Source organism: Eptesicus fuscus, chromosome 24 (genome assembly GCF_027574615.1).
Source record: "Eptesicus fuscus isolate TK198812 chromosome 24, DD_ASM_mEF_20220401, whole genome shotgun sequence".
Classification (NCBI taxonomy): domain Eukaryota; kingdom Metazoa; phylum Chordata; class Mammalia; order Chiroptera; family Vespertilionidae; genus Eptesicus; species Eptesicus fuscus.
Genome location: NC_072496.1, coordinates 11084787 through 11108570, shown reverse-complemented (window position 1 = coordinate 11108570; position 23784 = coordinate 11084787).

The window sequence follows — 23784 nt, the reverse complement described above, 5'->3', positions numbered from 1 at the left end:
CTACCTACCTACCTATATATCTCACATCAGAAACCAGTGAAGATAAGGTATCAAGGTTTCAATGACTAGTGGAAGTCTACTCCTTGCATTACCTTAGGAACGAAAGTGGCTTTTTTTTTTTTTGCCCTTTTTACTCAAATGAGATTCATATGCCAGTGAGATAGCATCTGAATGTCTCATTTTTGAGGGCAGTGGGAGAGAAATGGAGCAGGTTGCTGCTCCGATGGACAGTTCCATCAAGACCGGAATCAATGGAAGGCTGATTGCACAAAAGCAATGAAAGATACTCTTAAAGAAGAATCAAAAAAAGCTTTCTGGGCAGGAAAAATAAGAATATGAGGTATGCTCCAGCCACGCTGGCTCAGTGGTTGGGTGTCAACCTATGAACCAGGAGGTCACGGTTTGATTCCAGGTTCGGGGCACATACCCGGGTTGTAGCTTGATCCCCAGTAGGGGACGTGCAGGAGGCAGCCAATCAATGTTTCTCTCTCATCACTGATGTTTCTCTCCCTTTCCCTCACTCTCTGAAATCAATAAAAATATACATTTTTAAAAAGAATAGGAGGTATGTATTAAAATGTAAACAATACACTAATAAATTCTGCAGTGGCAATTTAGGGTAACCTGCTAAATCTGCATGCTGGTCAAACTGAGGTTTCTGGAAAAGTACGGGCATACACAGATTCCACAGTGAATAACCAAGTTCTTCCTACAAGTTCAGTGTTTATCATTCCTCACCATTTTGAGAATCTCCTTTAACTTGCAAAATTCCAAATGCTAGATGGCCATTAAGAACCACTTATGATCACTTATATTTTAAATTCAAAAATACATACTAAGCATACCACTAAATAATTCGGTATGCATTTTCTCATGTTCGTCTTCACAGAAATCCTATGAAATAGGGTCATTAGTCTGCTCATTTTGCAAATGGTAATCTTCAAGTCGAAGCAGTTAATTTTCCTTTGATTATGGAGCTAGGAAGTGATGGGATTCAGGTTGAAATCCTCTTCAATGTGAATCAAATGACTTGACCTGAGTTCTATTTTGCACAAATTAGAAAAAGAAGTTCTTTTTTTCAAGACAGTTCAGCAAAGTTCAACATAAAGATTCAACTATCCAGAAATTCAATTTCACAGGTTCACTGATCATTTTCTAGTATGATCATCTCCAGTGACCTCCCGAGTCCTTTGAAAGGACAAATTCAAAAATTCAAATATGTCTTCTAAAAATAAATGGTATCCTGAGTTCAAATAAAAACATTAAAAGTACATACTGAGCAGAGGATCATGAGAAGGCAACCTGTTTTCCTGACGACTTTGAGCCCATAATCCTACAAACTGGTACACGGTTGCAGAGTATCTATTAGAGAAGCCAAGATCAGTAAGTTATTAAACCCTAAATATCCGAACTTTACTTAGAGAACTAAAGCTACTAGTTAAGGGCAGAAAACAAATATGGCTTCAAATGAATATTTTGTTTTAACGTTAATAATAATGTTGCTTCTACTGTAACAATCAAATCTCAATCATGACTTCCCATGACACCTTTTAAACATGCAAGGTTTTAAGAACTAAGCCCTCTTGTACATATGATATTGAAAAAGAGAACTGAATGGGATCATAAATCAACATGGTATATGGGACAATGCCAGGGCTTTGAAACTGGTAAGAGATAAGTTTTTTCTTAGCCATAACTCATAAACCCTGAGCTTTTGGAAAGTTATTTTGACTTTGTGGGCCTGGGTTCCCTCATCTCCAATACTGACATGAAGATGAATACCTCAACATGTGTTAGTCCAGATTTATAACAATTATGGAACACAGCGGATAGTACATAAAGGCTCTCAATAAACAGTAATCATTATTTTTATCATCATACTTATTATCATACAAGCAGAACAGAGTTGTTGAATAAATTCTAGGTATTTCTCTCACATTTGGCCCCATAAAATATTGTTCAAATAGTAAGCTTACCCATTCCTTGAAGAAAGTGTAATTTTATTGCATTTTAATCCAAAACTTTCTATTTATTTGGTTTAGTATATATTATAGAAAGTTATGCATGCTGAATGGAGGTTATATCTAAACATTTGTGTTGATGTTACTTTTATTTCTTCTCATGGATCAGTTGTATTTTTAACTAATATTGAGAGAAAAATCAAATTATAGATTTAGAGGTGTGAGGTCTTTCATTGGGTTCTTAGAGATCATGAGAAGAAAACTTATAGAAAAGTTTTTAAAGATATTTATATATCACATGTGTTGTACCAGACTTTGAAACTATTTATCTAAATTATCAAAGCATCAGAAAATATTTTTCAGAATTTCTTAATGTGCTAAAAAATATGTTTTATATATATGTGTATATATCTATATATATATATATATATATATGACCTAAAATATATAATATGTCTATGGTTAAAGCTTCTTAAACAAGGGATTTATTCTCAATTTATTTAAAAAAAATAATTCAGATATTTATTTGAGAAGGGTATAGTTGGTACAAAAAAAATCCTAGAGGTTTTAATGAGAGCATATGTACATGTAATACATTAATACATACAACAGGTGATCCAATTAAGAATTAACACTTGCTAAAATCCAAAGAACATTTAACAAATTAATTTCAAATAACTGAATATAATAAGTTTGGTGGGGAAGTATATAAAAACATTGAGGCATTGAATTCACTTTAGAAAGCAGAAGATACTAAGATATATTTTTCTTAGTATGATCTCTGGTATTTGCAAGAAAATGGACTTTTTTTTGTCAAGTTATCACATTTGTAACAGTAAAAACCAGTTTTCCTTATAAAACATACATTTAATAGCAGATCACCTCAAGACGCACACTCCTGACCACACCATCAAAGAGAAGAATATTATTTTCAAAATAATATTATCTCAACAGCTGAGCCAGGTTCATGGCTGTGTAAGCGGGGGAGGTGCATAGGGCCCTGTGGTCAGAAGGGCCCTATGCTTCCGTGGTTTAAGGCTTTGTTGTCACTGTCCTGAACTTATTTATAAATTTTGAACAAGTGTGCCACAATTTATTCTGCTAGTGCTGATACCATTTTTTAAAATATATATTCATTGGTTTCAGAGAGGAAGGGAGGGGGAGAGATAGAAACATCAGTGATGAGAGAAAACCATTGATCACCTGCCTCTTGCATGCCCCACACTGGGATCGAGCCCACAAACCAGGCATGTGCCCTGACCAGGAACTGAACCATGACTTCTTGGTTCATAGGTCGATGCTCAACCACTGAGTCATACCGGCTGGGCTGATTAATAGTATTAGATGTACTATGTGTAGATGTGTTTTATGACATGTATCTTTTCAATTTTGTGAAAAGCAGAATAAATCAATTTTAAAACTTGTATTGAACACATTTTTAGAACAAAGCCATCGGTAAATATACATATGGTACTGTATATACTTTAATCGGCACACTGCCCAAAGTCATATGAGTATAAAGTTCAGAGAAGGAATATTTATAGAATTCTGTCTATCATCAAATATGTATCTGATTTCTCCAGTTTAGACGGGAAAACAAAAGTGCTTTCATGACCTAAGGGAACATCTGTGTAGCAGGAAAAATTAGCTATTGATATTTCATACTAAGCAAAAAATTATTTATTTATGATACAAGTCTATTCTGGTCTCACTTACATGTGGGATCTAATGAACAAAATAAACTGACGAACCAAATAGCTCCAGAGGCACAGATGCATGGAACAGACTGACAGATCTCGGGGGCAGGGGGGTGGGCAGGAATAGGAAGAGATTAACCAAAGACCTTATATGCATATATGCATTACCCAAGGACACAGACAGTAGTGTGGTGAAGGCCTGGGGTGGGGTGGGGTGGGGGCTGGGTGGATGGGAGTAGCGTGGGGAAAATAGAGGATAGCTGTAAAAATAAAAAGTTTTTACTTCAAACTACTCATTTCAATATCAGATTCTATATTTTTATGGGGAGATAGGAATCATTGCTGGAGTTCATATGTTTCTTTGATAAAGTTACCTTTCTTCTAAACCCACTGGAACTTCATATTTATTTATATGGCTGATACTGAGTAATAAACCTAAATAAACGATTCCTTTTAGAACAGGATACACACTGTGGTTCCCCTGTGTGAGTGGGAAAGGCAGAGCTTGTATTACTACGATCCGTGATCTTGTATCCATGTTACTTTAGACCTAGGTGGAGTGAGAACTAGAGAATTCCTGGGGCCAGAAAGTGAGGGCAGAGCCGGGGGCTGGGGTGTACTGCCAACGATGTAAATGAAATACTGTTTTCCCTTCAGACTGATCTGAAGAAAAGCTGGTATCAAATCAGGCCGGCATGGCCCAGTGGGTCATGGTTTAATTTCTGGTCGGGGCATATGCCCATGTTGTGGGCTGGATCCCCAGTGTGGGGTGTGCAGGAGGCGGCCAGTCAATGATTCCCTCTCATCGTTGGCATTTCTCTCTCTCTCCCTCTCCCTTCCTCTCTGAAATCAATACATATATATTAAAAAGCTAGCATCAAAACCAGTAAAATTTGTCTAGGACAATATGGGCATATGCCCCAAAGATGAACTATAGGACCCTTTTGAGCATCCAGACCCGCAGCACCCATCACTTCCTAAGCACAGACAGGTCTAGCTTTGGGACAAGCAGCTTCATCCTGGGCCTCCCAATTATGAAAAACAGGCTGCTGTTTGAAGGTCATGAGTCCAGATTTATTTTCATCGATATCAATGTCGCAAGCGGGGCTTAACACCTGTGCAGGCACACCGTGTACTCTAGATACACACTGTTAAAGAAAAGCGACCTTTGAACTTTCAGTTACCTATGTCCGTATTTGGATAGAAATTGAACGTGCAGATTTCCGGGGGATGTGTTTTCCCTAGCAGACCAGAAACAGGGAAAAGCGCGTCTATTTCACAAATGTCGCAATGAAATGAAAAATGGAGTCAGGGGCTAGGTCACTGCCACTGTTACCGGAGCAGGAGGATGATTCCCAGGGCCACTGTGCAGCCTCCGTTCCATGGGGCACAGCCATCAATTCTACCCGGGAAATAACGGAGACTGCAGAGAGGGCTGGAGATGGCAAGAAGTCAGATGTGCAGGTAGAAGCCAATGACCCAAATGGGAGCTTCACCAGAGCACCACGGGAAGGCCCTGCGGGCTGAGGAAGCCATTGCTGTGGGAATGAGCGCTCGTGACATCGTCAAAAAATCCTGGGACCATTGCTTATTTCCAAAGGCTGCTTAAGGCTGAAACCCACCAACAGAATACAGACTTCCTACCCGCCTCTCAATCATCTTTCATTAAAATAGCCCCTGGGCCCTAGCTGGTTTGGCTCAGTGGATAGAGTATTGGTCTGTGGACTAAAGGGTCCTGGGTTTGATTCTGGTCGAGGGCACATGCCTGGGTTGGGGGCTAGATCCCCAGTGGGGGGGGTGTGCAGGAGGAAGTCAATCAATAGAAACCTCTCATCATTGAGGTTTCTATCTCTCTCCCCCTCTCCCTTCCTCTCGGAAATCAATAAAAACATATTTTTTAAAAATATATCCCTTGAATGCCAAATATATATATATATATACACACACACACACACACACACACACACACATATATTTTTACACAGGAATGCATTTGACATAAAAAGATGCAGAAACAATACATACATGACCTTAATAAATATGAAGATGCGGTTTTAATGACATTTTTATATTTGTGATATAGTTTACTCTTTAATAATATGTAAATCGGTTTTATTCCTTCGTTGACAAGGACAGAAGAAATTGGGATGCCCTCCATACCACACAGTTTTCGTGGCACTAATCCTCTAATATCACGCTAGATTAGTGTTGGGGATGAGGCAAAAAATACACTATATTTAGTTTGTGTAGCCCTTAGCGTTAAGAATATAAAATTATGCCATTTTCAATAGGAACTGCATGGAATGGAAATCAATGTCGATGCTGGGAAACAGAAAGAGAATAGTAATGTGTGGCTGGATCACATAAATTATACGCTCAACCTCAGTAAAGTCAGACCGAATGAATACGCTGAAAAAGAAGGTGGACTGCTGTCCAATTTTACTTCGAGCTGACACCGCGTAGGAGAGATCTACATAAATTGTCTGCCACTGCACTTCATTCTGGGTTTTAGAGACACAGGGAGATCTACAGTTGTAAGATAACAGTCAAACCTAATGCTCAGATTAGCAACCCAACTCAGTGAATTTACCAACCATTACACATGCTCAGTCACAGAAATTCAGAGCTGCTCATCAAAGATTCCTGTAAACCTAATTGGAAACATGGCAAGTAAAATTAGCACTAATTTTCAGAGTTCATTAGTTTTTCATTAAATCCTACAATATTTTGAAGCACTTTAAGATGAAAAGTACGGCAAATGGTATTTAAATGATTATGCAGACAATAGAGAAAGAATTCCAATTATTTTTAGTATTCTATTAGGAGGAATAGAAATAGATCAGCTATTAAAAGGCAGTTACATATGTTGCATTTCAAGTGTTAAAATCTAGGATGCCATACAAATTTCACTAAGAGACATAAATGTTAATAATTCATCATTACCAATTCTACAAATCACCATAACTGATATTTCTATGTAATTCTTTTAATCAACATACTGGCTCCTGTAGTTATGCATAAATACCTGCTTAGAGGATTAAAATGCAATGGGCATTTGCATTTTTATGTAACTTTCTGTAAGAGTACAGTGAGCAATAAAATAACCTTGTATCTAACAGTGTTAAAAATATTTGAAAGTATTGGTGATCGTATGTTAGATTTCATTTATTTTATTACCTTAATCCTCACCTGAGGATACTTTTTATTGATATGAGAGAGAGAGAGAGAGAGAGAGAGAGAGAGAGAGAGAGAGAGAGAGAGAGACATTGATGTGAGAGAGAAATATTGATCAGTTATCTCCAGAAAGCACCCCGACCAGGGATTGAATATTCAACCTTTTGGTATACAGGACGAAGCCCCAACCGACTGAGCCACCGTATTTCAGTTTTATAATGGGTTTGAGTGAAATATGTATGAATCCAAGCTAATACACTGAGAGGTGGTCTGTGTTATGAAAGAAGACTGGACTCTTCTGCAAAAAAAAAGAGATGCTACATCTTCATGCTGTTTGCTTAGGACTCTTCCCTTAGCTGAAGGTCACAGGGTCTGGATTTAAGTGTCTCGGTGTCTGTTTGCTGTGCAGAGAAAATGAAGATCTCTCTACATGTTTCTGATGGATTATCATTGTGTGATAGTTCCCTGAAGGCTTCTACATTTTATTGCAAGCTATGAAATGAGAATATACACAAGACAATCTCCTATAGTGTGGTTTCAGTGTTTGCAGTGTCAAATAATCTTCCTGTCTGGAGACATTATCAAAGGATAAAGTTAGGTTGAAAGAAAAAAAAAAAATGAACACCTAATTGGCCCTTTGCCCATTATTCTAGTGTGGCAAGAGAATCAAATTTTAAAGTAGAAAAGAAAGTCAAAATGAATCGAGAGTTGGCTGAATAGTTTTCATTTACTTTTGTTTAAGAAACTCAAGAGTTAAACATGCCCTCAAAGTAGAAAAGATTATATGCAGCAACTTTCCTTGTCCAAAATGTATTTCTCCATTTTCAAACAGCTTCCAAATTTTCTTCATCAGGACACATAAAATCTTTCAAAATCATATTGAAAACCGAGGATGTTTTTACAACTCAAAAGGATATGAAAGTCTATAAAATATTAAGCAGGATAACTAATATAAATTTTTCCAAGAAAGCATGCTTCTCACCGAACACATGCATAATTTAAAAATAGGATTGAAGAATGAATCAGGGACATCTTCCAGCTAAGATGAAATAAAGGCACTGGATTCACTTGTCCCACTTGAAGCAACTAAAGAGACTCTAAAAATGTAAAAAAGAACAGTTCTCACACTTTGGACACCAGGAAACACAGGACAGGGGTCCCCAGAGAGAGGTTACAGAAGAAGCCAGTCCTAAAATTACCCCAGTTAATCCCTAGTTTCCAGGCTGCAACACAGGGAAGGGAAATCCAGGGGAAGCCCTGAGATCTCCCTGAGCTAAGAAGATGGAGATGGGCCCTGGCCAGGTAGCTCAGTTGGTTGGAGCATCATCCCAATACACCAAGGTTGCAGGTTCAATTCCCGGTCAGGGCACATACTAGTACAAGAAGCAACCAATGAATGTATAAATAAATGGAACAACAAATCAATCTCTCTCTCTCTCTCGCTCAACACAATAAGAAGGAGGAGGAAGAAGAGGAGGAGGAGGAAGGAGAAGGAGGAGGAGGGGAGGGAGAGTGGGAAAGGGAGAAGAGGAGATGGGAGTCTGATGAGGCCAAGGAGGCTGGAGTTTGCAAGAGTACTGGAGAGGAGAGAAATGCACAAGACAGGCAGGGCATTGTGCCTGAAGACCTGCAGGAGGCCCCTTCCTTTCTTCATCAGAGTGCTCATGAGTGCAGACGAGGAAATTGTCCGAAGCTAGAGCAAGAACCACACAGAAAGCAAACAGGACAATCTCTAGAGCACACTTAGAAACAGGAATAGATAAATCAAAGAACTTATCTATCTATATAAAAGGCTAATATGCTAAGTGTCCCATCTGACCGGTCGCTATGACATGCACTGACCACCAGGGGGCAGATGCTCAATGCAGGAGCTGCATGACGTGCACTAGCATTTACAGAGAAACGGCAGCACGGACCTGGAGCCGACAAAGCAACCCTCGGCTTCCCCCAAGTAGGACACAGGCCCCTCCACCACCCCAGAGCTACAGCCCACCAAATCGTAGCCGATGATGCCGAGACCCCATGGCGCACAATGCGGCCCACAGCCCATCCCAGCCCAGCCCAGAAACAGTGGCTGTGGGCTCCGGGCAATGATGGTAGCAATACCCGTTTTCCTCTCCCTAATGACTAGCAACTAGCCTCCTTGCAGTTTCTTCAGCCCAGGAACACTACTTGCTTTATAGCCACATGGAAACACTTTAAACTGTAACCAAATGTCTGTGAAGCGTTTTCCCGTGCCTCATCTCATTTGATCCTCACAGAAGTCCTGGAGTAGGTAGATAGGAGACTCGGTGGAATCCTATTTTCTTTTCATTAGCTGGAAAATGGAGATTTAGAAACTTGACCCGACTGAAAAGAAGAAATAGTGGACCTTGAAAATGACTTCAGCTTTTGTCACTGCGCAGAACAGTCAAACACTGCTGCAATTAAATATTTTACCCTTTGTTCTCCCTGTGTGATCTACAGTAATAATCTGCTTCGTGTTGCTATTTACTGCTGTGTTGCTGACAATTACCTGAAAGAGAAGTTAGGGTGCTTCACTGGGCTGGAAAAAGTTTAGCCAAATCAGAAAGCAGGTCTAATGAAGCAAGTTTATCCTTTATCTATGAAAGCCTAAGTTGACTCACACATGTGCGATACATATAAAGCTCTCGATGGTGCCAATCGCACTTGTGTGTTTCCATCTGTCATTGTCAATCGTGAATTTGGTTGACACTTCTATTATAGAGAAAGGACAAATAGTGATATTAAAATATTTCTTCTAATTAATTTCCTTTCTATGTGCATGAATTCATGCACCGGGCCACTAGTATACTTATATACATAGTCCATGAACATGGGCAATAGGGTGGTGAAGACCTGGGGGGGGGGGGGGTTGGCTAGGGGCTTGGAGCGGGGCGGGAGGGGAGGGAATGGAGAAAATTTAAAGAAACAGGAATAGGTCATAACCCCTGAAGCCAAAGTGGAAACCTCAAGATTTACTGGGCATTTAGTAGAGTAATTATAAGTTATTAGCTCAGAAGTGGAGTCAAATTAGTTTGACCACGCCATCTTGAGAAACAGAGCTGCCTGAGACTCGGATCCTGGCTTCTGACACAAACCAGGACCCTGCAGCCACTGGGGACAGAGAACTGCTATCACAGCTTCAGACCAACAAACAACAAGAATCCAGACGTCCCGGCAGAATTCCGTGAGTCAAAGAGCCTATCCCCCTCCCCGCAGGCGCGCAGACAGCGCCATTTTAACTGATAGATCCGCCTCTCTCCCAAGCCGCAGAGCTTTGCGCAGGGACTCGCTCCCCCTCAGGGAATTTGGCGCGCGCGCGCGCGCGAGAGCGCACAGGAGAGAATCAGCTCCCTGTTGGGGAAATCTGTCAGTGCGCACAGAGGGCACCCCTTCGGAGAATTTGGGGGAATTTGGCTTGCGGGTCACAGCTCTCCCTTCAGGGAATCTTGCACAGAGGGGCTTTCCCTTTGGGGAATTTGGCGCGCAGGACAGACTCCGCCCCCCTTCCGGGACTCCAGTAGAGTGCACGGAGCCAGCTCACCTTCAGGAAATCAAGAGTGTGCGCCCTAGCCGGTTTGGCTCAGTAGAGAGAGCACACACAGGTCGCAGCTCCACTTCAGGGAATTTGGCACGCCGGACACAGCTGCCTGGGATCCCTGACTCACAGCGCATTCACACTAAGAGCCAGCGACCCCAATTGTTGGTGCATGCACACATAGGGACCCTGAATCTCAACGAGAAACCGCACAAGGCAACAGAGACTCTGACACTCTAGTCTTGGTGCAGACAAAGGGAAACTCTGACTCCTGGCACATGCTAAGGATCTCATTTTCGGCACATACCAACAGTGTGGTGCAGACAGGGCCCCTGAATCTAAGTGTGCACACGAGACCACACGGAACACTGGGGACACTGACCCTGGGCAAGTCTGGTTCCCACCAACCAAAGGCAGCCACACGTCCTAGTGTCAGAGCACTTCAGTGAAACTCGGGTGGAGTGAAGTCCCCACAGCACACGGCCCAGGTCCACGCAAACGGAAGCTTGAGCTTTCTGGTGATAGCCAGAATGGGGAAACGAAATAACTCACAGAGGAAAGAAAATGTGGAGTCGCCAAGAAAGGAAATCAGTGAAACTGAAGCTTGCAACATGACCGAAAAGGAGTTTAGAGTAATGGTCGTGGAATTTATACATCGGATGGATGAGAAAATCAACAACTTATGCAAGAATCAGGAAGAAATGAAAAGTGATATAGCTACAATCAAAAATACCATGGAAAGTTTCAACAGTAGACTACAAGAAGCAGAGGACCGAATTAGTGAGTTAGAAGATCAGGTACAGAAACAAGCTCAATCTCAACAGCAATTGGAGAAAAAAATTAAAAAGCAGGAGGAAAGCCTAAGGGAGCTCCGGGACAACATGAAACGAAGTAACATGCGTATAATAGGGCTGCCAGAAGGACAAGAAGAGCAGCAGGGATTAGAAAATCTATTTGAAGAAATAATGACAGAAAACTTCCCGGATATGGGAAAGATAAAAGTTACGCAAGTACAGAGAGTCCCAAGCAGGATCAACCCCAAAAGACACACACCAAGACATGTCATAATTTCAATGGCAAATATAAATGATAAAGAGAGAATCTTAAAGGCGGCAAGAGAGAGACAGAGAGTTACCTACAAAGGAACACCCATCAGATTGTCAAATGATTACTCAATAGAAACACAACAAGCTAGAAGTGAATGGACGGAGGTATACAAAGTGTTGCAAAGCAAAGGACTGAATCCAAGAATACTATATCCAGCAAGACTATCAATCAAAATTGAAGGGGAAATCAGGAGCTTTGCAGATAAAAAAAGGCTTAAGGAGTTTATTACCACCAAACCAGCAATGCAAGAATTGCTAAAGGGAATACTGTAAAAAGAAGAAATAAACAGGTAAGAAGGAATATAGACACAAAAATAGATATGACCACAAACAAATACCTTTCAGTAATATCTTTAAATGTAAATGGACTAAATGCTCCAATCAAAAGATATCGAGTAGCTGAATGGATAAAAAAACACGACCCATATATATGCTGTCTACAAGAGACCCACCTCAGAACAAGAGACTCACACAGATTGAAAGTGAAGGGATGGAAAAATATCTTTCAGGCAAATGGAAATGAAAAAAAAGCTGGGGTAGCAATACTTATATCTGACAAAATAGACCTCAAAGTAAATGCCATAACAAGAGATAAAGAAGGCCACTTCATAATACTAAAGGGAGAAATCCAACAAGAAGAAATAATTCTGGTAAACATATATGCTCCCAATATAGGAGCACCCAAATACATAAAAAAACTCCTGGAAGATTTCAAGGGAGAGATTAATAGCAATACAATCATAGTAGGAGACTTTAATACCCCACTATCACCACTGGACAAATCCTCTAAACAAAAAATCAGCAAAGAAACAGCAATCCTAAATGAATCACTAGACCAGATGGAATTAATTGACATCTTTAGAACATTTCACCCCAAAGCCACAGAATATACATTCTTCTCAAGTGCACATGGGTCATTTTCAAAGATAGACCATATGCTGGGTCACAGGCAAAGTCTCTTCAAATTCAAGAAGATAGAAATTATATCAAGCGTCTTCTCAGATCACAGTGGCATTAAACTGGAAATCAACTACAATAAATACAATCCAAAGAAATCAAACACTTGGAGACTAAACAGCATGCTATTAAACCATGACTGGGTCACCAGAGAGATCAAGGAAGAAATAAAAAACATCATGGCAACAAATGACAATGAAAACACAACAATCCAAAATCTTTGGGACACAGCGAAAGCAGTCTTGAGAGGGAAGTTCATAGCTCTACAAGCCTATTGCAAAAAACAAGAATCAATGGTAATAAATTACTTAACCCTACAACTCAAAGAGCTAGAAAAAGAGCAGCAAGAAAAGCCCACTGTAACCAGAAGGAAGGAAATAACAAAGATCAGAGCGGAGATAAATGACATAGAGACCAAAGAAACAATACGAAAGATCAACAAAACCAAGAGCTGGTTCTTTGAAAGGATAAACAAGATTGATGGACCTCTAGCCAGGCTCACCAAGAAGCAAAGAGAGAGGACCCAAATAAACAAAATCAGAAATGAAAGAGGTGAAATAACAACAGACCCCGCTGAGATACAAAGGATTGTTACAAAATACTACGAACAACTCTATTCCAACAAACTGGACAACCTGGAGGAAATGGACATATTCCTAGAAAAATATAACCTTCCTAAAATCAATCAAGAAGAATCTAAAGAGCTCAATAGGCCAATAACTATGGACGAAATTGAAGCAGTCATCAAGAAGCTTCCGGCAAACAAAAGCCCGGGGCCTGATGGCTTCACAGGAGAGTTTTACCAAACATTCAAGGAAGAACTAAAACCTATCCTCCTCAGACTATTTCAAAAAATTCAAGAGGAAGGAACACTTCCAAGCTCCTTCTATGAAGCCAGCATCACCCTAATACCAAAACCTGATAAAGACAACACAATGAAAGAGAATTACAGGCCAATATCCCTCATGAACATAGATGCCAAAATCCTCAACAAAATTCTAGCAAATCGGCTCCAGCAGTACATCAGAAAGATCATACACCATGACCAAGTAGGATTTATCCCAGGAATGCAAGGATGGTATAATATCCGCAAATCAATAAACGTGATACATCACATAAACAAATTGAGAGATAAAAATCACATAGTCATATCAATTGATGCAGAAAAAGCATTTGACAAAATCCAACACCCTTTCTTGATAAAAACTCTCAACAAGGTGGGAATAGAAGGCTCATACCTCAACATAATAAAAGCTATATATGATAAACCCACAGCAAACATCATACTCAATGGACAAAAACTAAAAACATTTCCCCTAAGAACAGGAACAAGACAGGGATGCCCACTCTCACCACTCCTGTTTGACATAGTACTGGAAGTATTAGCCATTGCAATTAGACAAGAAGAAGAAATAAAAGGCATCCAAATTGGAAAAGAACAAGTAAAACTGTCTTTATTTGCAGACGACATGATATTGTACATAAAAAATCCGAAAGACTCCGTCAAAAAACTAATAGACTTAATAAATGAATTTGGCAATGTAGCAGGATACAAAATTAACGCCAAGAAATCTATGGCCTTTCTATACACCAATAGTGAACTTACAGACAGAGAGACTAAAAAGGCAATTCCATTTACCATCGCACCAAAAAAATTAAGATACCTAGGAATAAACTTAACTAAGGAGGTAAAAGACCTATACACGGAAAACTACAGGACACTGAAAAAAGAGATAGAGGAAGACGTAAACAGATGGAAGAACATACCATGTTCATGGATTGGTAGAATCAACATCATTAAAATGTCCATACTACCCAAAGCAATCTATAGATTCAATGCACTCCCCATTAAAATACCAATGGCATATTTCACCGACCTTGAAAGAACTCTCCAAAAATTCATCTGGAATAAAAAAAGACCCCGAATAGCCACAGCAATCCTGCGAAAGAAGAATAAAGTAGGAGGGATCTCAATACCAGATTTCAAGCTGTATTACAAAGCCACTGTTCTCAAAACAGCCTGGTACTGGCACAAGAACAGACATATAGATCAGTGGAACAGAATAGAGAATCCAGATATTGACCCAAACCACTATGCTCAATTAATATTTGACAAAGGAGGCATGAACATACAATGGAGTCAAGACAGTCTCTTCAATAAATGGTGTTGGGAAAATTGGACAGATACATGCAAAAAAATGAAGCTTGATCACCAACTTACGCCATACACAAAAATAAACTCAAAATGGATACAGGACTTAAACATAAGACGGGAAACCATAAAAATACTAGAGGAATCCACAGGTAGCAAAATCTCAGACATATGCCAAAAGAAATTCTTCACTGACACTGCCCCTAGGGCAATGGAAGCTAAAGAGAAAATTAACAAATGGGACTACATCAAAATAAAAAGCTTTTTCACAGCAAAAGAAACCATTAACAAAACAACAAGAAGGCCTACTGCATGGGAGAACATATTTGCAAATGGCATCACTGATAAAGGTTTGATCTCCAACATCTACATGCAGCTTATACAACTTAATAAAAGGAAGATAAATGATCCAATAAAGAAATGGGCAACAGACCTAAATAGAAGCTTTTCAAAAGAAGACAGAAGGAAGGCCAAGAGACACATGAAAACATGCTCAACGTCACTAATTATCCGAGAGATGCAAATCAAAACAACAATGAGGTACCATCTCACACCTGTCAGAATGGCTATCATCAACAAATCAACAAACGACAAGTGTTGGCGAGGATGCGGAGAAAAAGGAACCCTCGTGCACTGCTGGTGGGAATGCAGACTGGTGCAGCCACTGTGGAGAACAGTATGGAGCTTCCTCAAAAAACTGAAAATGGAACTCCCATTTGACCCAGTAATCCCACTCCTGGGAATATATCCGAAGAAACTAGAAACACCAATCAGAAAGGATATATGCACCCCTATGTTCATAGCAGCACAATTCACCATAGCTAAGATTTGGAAACAGCCTAGGTGCCCGTCAGCAGATGACTGGATCAGAAAACTGTGGTACATCTACACAATGGAATACTATGCTGCCATAAAAAAGAAGGAATTCTCATCATTTGCAGCAACCTGGATGGAATTGGAGAACATTATGCTAAGTGAAATAAGCCAGTCAATGAAAGAAAAATACCACATGATCCCACTCATTTAGGGATAGTAAAGATCAGTATAAAGTGATGAACAAAAAGATAGATACAGAGACAGTAAAGCATCAAACAGACTTTCAAATTACAGGGGGAAAGTTAGGGAGAGATGGGGGAGTTATGAAATCAAACGAAGGACTTGTATGCATGCATATAAGCATAAACAATGGACGCAAAACTCTGGGGGGAAGGGCATGTGTGGGTGTGGGGTGGGGGGGTAATGGTAAGATATGTACACATATAATACCTCAATAAAAAATATTAAAAAAAAAAAAAAATAAACTAAAGGCTTCTACAGTAACCACCCCCCCCCCCCCATAAAGCTTCAAGCAAGTCTTGAAAGGATCAATGTGTTTCTGATTAGTTTAACCGCAACACAAAAAAAGCTTAAGAATATTTATGTATAGGGTTGTAAAGATAATCTGCACTAAAAAGGGAAAATTGACCATCTCAGGCATCCAGTAAAATTAGCAGGAAAACAAAGAAAAGGAATCAACCTATTGAAATAAATCCAAAATGGAGAAGGTGATAGCATTAGTAGACAGGGATGTTAACCTAGTTGCTAAGTCTGCATTCGATATGTTCAAGAAGATAGCGGAAAGATTGGACATAGTAAGTAGAGTCATTAAAAATACAATAAAGACCCAAATCAAATGACTGGAGGTGAAAATTATGTCTGAAATGAAAATTCACTGCATAAGATTAATGTATTAGATTAGATATTTCAGAAGATAAAATCAGCAACCTTAAATATGTAGCAATAAAAACTATTCAAAATAACACAGAGAGAAAATTCTAAACAAAAACAATAGAGCATTTGTATGCGGTGGAACAATATTCAGTTACCAAATATACATTGTGCTTAGTATCCCCAAAAGAAGACAAGGGATGGCACGGGAGAAAAAATTATTTTGACTATATAATTGCCAAATATTTTAGATTTGAGTAAAAGTATCAATTAACAGATTGAATTATCTTATTGAAATTATTTTTAAAAATCCAGTACAATAAATATCAGTCTATACAAAGCACATCATAATAAAATTATTTAGATGAGTCTCAGTTATACTGAGTGAATTATTTTAAAATGAAATGTTTATTTATTTTAAAAAAGACATCACTATTTCTACAAAAATTTACACATATAAGCAAGTGCACGTAACTTCCAGAATAAGTAACAATTGTGTGGTACATTGGGTAGAAGAGTCTTAAAAACGTTTTAATATAAGTTGATATTCTAGTGATAGGGCAACTCCTTGGGATTCATTAACATACTAACTAACTGGCATGTCAGTCATAACTACTGATTGAAGTTGATGGACATGGGTGATATTGTTTGCTGAAATCATTTAAATCCTCTAATTAGCCTGTAATAAATTTAGAAAATTAAAGGCTTTTCATTGTAAGACGAAACACAGGGAACACTGAAAAGACTGTACACCTTTCACGCTGTATCTCCTCATGTCCTTGTTGAATATAAAAAAAAATAATTTAACATTACATTAGGTTTTATAGTATTATAAAAATTGCGTGAGAGGCTTGTTCCAGATTTAGAAAAATTAGCTCGTGGTGTGCGTTTCTAGAAAGGGCACCAAGGAAGCACACCTCAGACTCCTGAGCTCCAAATGCAGTTCCCTTCCACCCACTCCGTGCTGTCAGCATTGGAACCTGGCTGAGTTGCTAATTAGAAAAATAAATAAAACATGAAGCATGAATAAGGAGGGCTAATGAACACTACAGATTGGGACTAATCTAAAAGACTCTTTGCAGGAACAGTGTTCACAAGGTTAAAAATAAGTATGAAAAAAAGGAGGTTCTGTTATTTGAAGATAAGAGGAAAATTAATCTTATGCAAAGAACTTGCTAAATTATAATACAGAAAAAAAGCCTGGATTAAATTATATTTTATATTCTACCATATGTAAAAGTATTATTTTTAGAAGTAGACAATAAAAAGGTCAGTGAATCATAGCTAGATTTCTAATTAAGAGTTAAACTATGTGCTGTGAGATATAATGTTACACAGCAATTTTAATTTATTTTTTAATATATTTTTATTCATGTCAGGAAGGGAAAAGAAGAGCTAGATACATCAATGAAGAGAGAGAATTACTGGCTGCTTCCTGCACACCCCACACTGGGGATGGAGCCTACAACCTGGGCATGCGCCCTGACTGGAATCGAAAGGTAACCTCCTGGTTCATAGGTCTACGCTCAACCACTGAGCCATTTGGGGCCAGGCTACATAGCAATTTTAAGTAATCACCTATGCACCATGAGGTCCTTCAATTATGAATACAGCACTAGACTGAAATCTAGGATCCAAAAGCATGAAAAGTAGATAGTATTGTAGTTATGAGCAACAAAGATGAGTCCAACAGTGCTTTTTGTAAATTCATTAATCTGAAAGTTAATGGGTAAATTATATTTTGGAAATCATTATTTGAGATAAATCCTAGTATACTCTGAAAGACTTATAGTTGCTCATGAATATATCTTCTTTTCAGCATATTACTCTTGTTTCTTTTTGGTAATTATATATAACAATTTAGAATAGGGTGAATCTTCAGGGTTTTTTTGCAGGAAAATGGAAGGATTTTTTTAAAGATCTATGCTAATATAAAAACTTTAAAAATTATGTGTTTAAAAGAAAAAAAAAGAGACAAAAAGAAAAAGAGAAGAAGAAAAAGGGTGAGTTACACAGAAAGCAAAATTCCACGCCTACTTGAAGGATTGCTTTTGGTAGAATACCACTTTCATTCGTAATATGTGTCAGGTAAGATTTTTGTAATAACTAAGTTATTCAAAATATATATCAAAATAATCACCTAGTGCAGGAAATTTCCATTAATGAGAGAGATCCTATATAATAAAAGGCTAATATGCAAATTGTCCCCTCAACCAGGGGTTCGACAGGGAGTTTGACCAGGGGGTGGGGCCAGCCAGCCAATTGCCCGAGGCCCCTGCCCCCAGCCAGCCTGATCTGGGTGGGCCGCTGCACCCCACCCGTGCACAAATTCGTGCACCGGGCCTCTAGTATATTTATAAAGAACTCCGTACTTATATCCCCAAGTCATTCTACTTAGTATATATTCTAACTTACATATTCTCTTCCTAGTCATGACAATTTTAAAAACCTAAGTTTGCATATTTAAATTTATAAAAATTTAGCATCGTTCTTTTTCTCTTCTGCTTTATCTATAATATTTTTCAGACTTTATCTCTAAATTAATCAGATAATTTAGAATCTCAGTAGTCCTACCTTCTCCAAGGCATTTCACTTCTAAATAAAATCTCAAATGTATTCAGTTTTAGCACATTTTTATATTCTTTGTATCTCAGAATATACAGTTAATCAATTGATGGTAATAATGGTCAATATTAAAATCACATGCTTGTCACTGACAGTATTCAGAGTAGTTCTGATACACTAAACAGAGTGAGGTTTAAAGAATTCTGGAAAACATGACAACCACGTCTCTTTACCAGTTAAACCTTCCCACTGTGAGAAAATGGAGTCAATGCCCTTTCCGCTTCATTCGGCCTCCCATCTCTGAAAACAGGCAGTATTTTATAATTCTCAAGCTCTTCCCTTTATTTCTAAATTGCACATAAAATGTGCATTAGCCCTTGTTTTGACATGATTTAAATTTTGCAGAATTCCAAGTGGCATAAAGTGCATCTCCTTTGACACAGACTGCCTACCCCTGGTACGGAGGCCTCGATAAGACATCAGACAAACACAGAGAAGGTGAGAACTTTTAAAACACAACCTGACTGTAAAGCATTTTAATGAGAGAGTGCACACAGAAATAAAAAGAGCTGCACGCTTTGAACCACATTGTTCTGTTGCGTCCATAAAACCCCTCCTCCCTTAGCTAACATAACCCTTAATACAAGTATACCCTATAAATCAGAACTAAGGAAAAGACACGGAAGAGAAAAAGAAACACACAAGGGAAAGATGCGAAGGTCACCATCGTTTGCAAAGTTCTCACTGCTCCTACCCTGGACTGTAATTTCTCATTTCCTTTTAGGTCCGTGCTGGGAAATCCTGTCACCCTTTTACCTTTCTGTATTTATTGCTCACGGTGGGGCTTACCAAAATGTACCCCTCCACTGCCTGTTACGTAGGGAAAAAAAAAAAATCTTGCTCCTCGGTGGCATCTCCTGGGAGGAGAGAGAGGTAATGGATTCAATAAATATTAAGAATGTGAAATTGACAGAACTTGGTTCCTGATCTTTGGAAATGTGAAATGATAAATCACAAGCTAGTAGTAATATGTACTAGATATATATGGTTGGGGGAGTAAGGTGGAGGTAGGTTCAGTGTGGGAAGAGCAGAAATGGGTTAGCAGTGATAAATCCAATTAATGTCACTTAGATTATAAGCACTGGGATGCCTCCAAGGGTGGATAACCATTTTTTGAAATTTGATTCATGGATGCGGCCTTAGAAACGAAGTCTGAGTTGGAAAATCAAATGGGTGGGATGTTGCATTGGCCTAGATATGACCACTAGAATGGTTATGATAAAGAAAAAAAGACCCCAAGGCAGAGTGAGCTGAATGGGTAAAGGGAGATAAATATTAAGTGAAAATGTAAAAAAAAAAGAATGCATCTGGAAACTCTTTCACTTATTATATCAACTAGTTGCCAGTTCGAGGCACCTTGACCTGACCCAGTATTGCTCTTGACGAGTGCGCAAATTATAAAATAGCTTTATGCCACGTGAAGGAACGTATTCTGACTAAGACTCTTTCTCTCTGGTATTTGTGAATGTCACACATTTCTAGCCTGATTCCTTTCTTTGGGGACGGCAGAGACATGTCTCAGGGCTCCAATTACAAATATGCAATTTACCAGCTCTTAAGAGACATCACTTCATCGCTCTAAGCCTCTGCTATCCTTCTATAAATGAGGGAGAATAATCCTACAATAAAGGGTTATTGCACAGTCTACAGATAACGCATGTAAAGAGCGCTGGGCATGCTGCCTGATCCGCAGGAGGTGGGCAGTGGTTGGCTAAATACTGTTTCATTGTGGCCCTTGTTATTATTTGCCTCCCGCAGCGGCGTGTTGGTGCGCATGTCCACCCTCTCAGCAATGAGTGGTGTGTGAACAGACCGATGGGTGCTGTGGAATGCCTATTTTCCATATTCTAGAGAATAGCTGACCTCTAGTATCTGCCTTCACTTGAGGCTAGTCTTTTCAGAAACATACAATGATACATCCGAAATGAAATGAGCTCCATGAATACTGATTTATATGATCAGAAGCTATTGGGAGTTTTAAAAATGACCAACATGTGCCTGGCTGGCATGGCTCAGGGGTTGAGTATCCACCTATGAACCAGGAGGTCACAGGTGTATATAAGGAATTCTGCCTGAAGAAAGTACAGAATTGGAGGACTTAATGGGAAAAGAAACAAAACAAAATGGGGAAGTGAAAGGAGGTATTTCCAATACCAATGTTATGTGAAAATTTTACTCTGCTAATAATTGCTATATTTTGATACAATTTAAGAGAAAAAACGCTAGGTCTACTCTTAGCAGTAACTTGTTTTTATTTAAATACATGGCATATGGTCTTTAAAGATTACCAAAAATGTTTTATGTCTTCCAATTGGCAAGTAGTTTTAGGATTAGTTGTGTGGAAAAAAAAGTATGTGTATAACATCAATTTTTCAAAGTATCTGAAACAGAAGCTCTTACTTATAATATTTAAGTGAAAATGAACAGCATGCAAGAGTAATTGCAATTTTTAATAAAGGCAAACATGTTGACTCCATAATTTTAGTATTGAGCAGTTTCTCAGGTGGTCTAACTCGTGTGTTAAAATTGTATTTGTTTCCAAATTATAACAAGGAGTACTATTACGTTGAACATTGATTTGTAAAAGAAAAAGGGAAAATTCTTAAACGACTTTAATTGTACTTTTGAACAGATAATTACAGGGCTTAGTTATTTCATACTCATTACAAGGTTTAGCCCTGATATCATGGCGAGATACATAATTATTTTCATGTTGGAATTTATAAGAATAATGAGAAGGACACAAGGGAGAGAAAATATAAGAATTATAATTCTATTTTTGAACCTTCCTGTGGATATTTTTCAGAGCTTTTATTAAAATGGTACATTTCAAGGTAGGTTAACATCACTTTCAAACATCTAAATTAATTTCCACATGCAATTAAAGGGAATTCTATGTGCTGGGCATAGCTCATTATCCTGTGAAGTCCAGCTCTGATATGGTCAAAAGGGAGGTGAAATATTAGAGAAGAAACTCTGGGATGAACAAAGAGAGATTTTGCATCTAACAGAAAATATACTTTAAAACTTATTATATACAGAAAACTTATTATTTTTTGCTCAGTGGTTGAGCATTGACCTCTGAACCAGGAGGTAATGGTTTGATTCCTGGTCAGGGCACATGCCTGAGTTACAAGCTTGATCCCCAGTAGGGGGCATGCAGGAGGCAGCTGATCAATAATTCTCATCATTGATGTTTCCATCTCTCTCTCCCTCTCACTTTCTCTCTGAAATCAATAAAAATATATTTAAAACAAAATTAATATTTTTCCTAGCATGTGTGTAGTTCTATGAGTTTTGTATACGTAAAATATCCCTACATAATATAATAAGTATTTACTATTAATTGCCTCCACTTCTGTATTTCTGTCCCCACTGGTACATGAGATCCAGCGTGCTAATCATGATGCTTTTCTACTAGTTAACAGCAACAATGAAAAGTTCCATGGTCTAACCTCGCTAATTCATGTACACTTTAATAGGTGGCTCATTAAAAGTTATAACGTAGAGGTTTTTTTAATACAACATTATTTAGAATATTGGTCTCCAACTACACAGAAAACATATTTAAAACTTAAGAAGAAATATCATTGTTAAAAAAAAAAAGACAAATCCCCAAAGGGCAAACTATGCTTTATGATTTCAACCCTCTGACATTCTGAAAAGGGCAAATGATGGAGACAGTAAAAATATCAGAAGATCAGTGTCTGCCTGAGGTTGTGGGGTCTGGGCAGAGTACAGAGTTGCATCAGGTCAATGAAGCTACTCTGTATGATACTATAATTAATGATGGGTACATATCATTCATATACATTTGTCCAAAGTCATAAGATGTCCAACACCAAAAGTGAGCCCTGATGTAAACTATGAACTCTGGGTAACGATATGTCAGTGTGTGTTCATCAATGGTAACAAACATCCCTCCCTAGTGGGGGTTGTTGATAATGTGGGGGGTACACATGTGTAGGGGAGGAGGAATATTGGACTCTCTGTCCCTTCCAGTCAATTTTATTGAACCTAAAACTGCTCTAAAAAGAAAGAAAGAAAAAGAGAGGTACTTGTTGGGTGGAGGAGAAGCATGTGAAACATGTTATGAACCTCAAAATGTGTGCAAAAAATGCTACCTTTGAAAATATAAAATTGGGGCTATGCCCCACTTCGTATGTCAGTCTGTTCCATGCCTCCCTGTTTTGGGTCTTATTTTGTTTCTCAATTCATTCTGCACAGTAGGTTTCACACATAAGCAAGAATGTGTGATATTTGTCTCTCTCTGATTGGCTTATTTCAGTTAGCATAGTATTTTGGTTTATATCCTGTTTTTCAAAATATTAGCTGAATTGTCTTAAATTTGCTTAATTCCTCACAAGGTAACAACACAGAATGACAGCAAAAACAACAGCACTAGTATAATAAAAATAGCAATAATTAGTGAATCACCTACACTAATAAAAGAGAAAAATGCTAATTGACTGTACCTTCACTACACCCACAGCCAATCAGAGCGAGTATGCAAATTAACCCAACAAAGATGGCGGTTAATTTTCATACACTGAGGGAGGGAGGAGTGAAGACTGAAGACAGCATAGAAGGAAGAGGGAGGGAAAGCGGAAAGCAAGGCGGCTACCTGAGCGAAAGCACGGGCAGGGCAGGCGGCACGGCCGTGGAGGCCACGGAGGCGGTGGGGGGCGGGGCAGGCTTGCAGGAATCTTCCTGCAATGGGCCCCTAGTTTTTGTATAACAGGCCATTTTAACACCACGTACATGTTTTTTGTGCTTTTTTTTAACCTTAAAACCTCCCAGGAATTTCTGAGTTTAATTGTATTATTATGTCCAGTGACAAGTGAGAAAACAGAAGCTAAGAGAT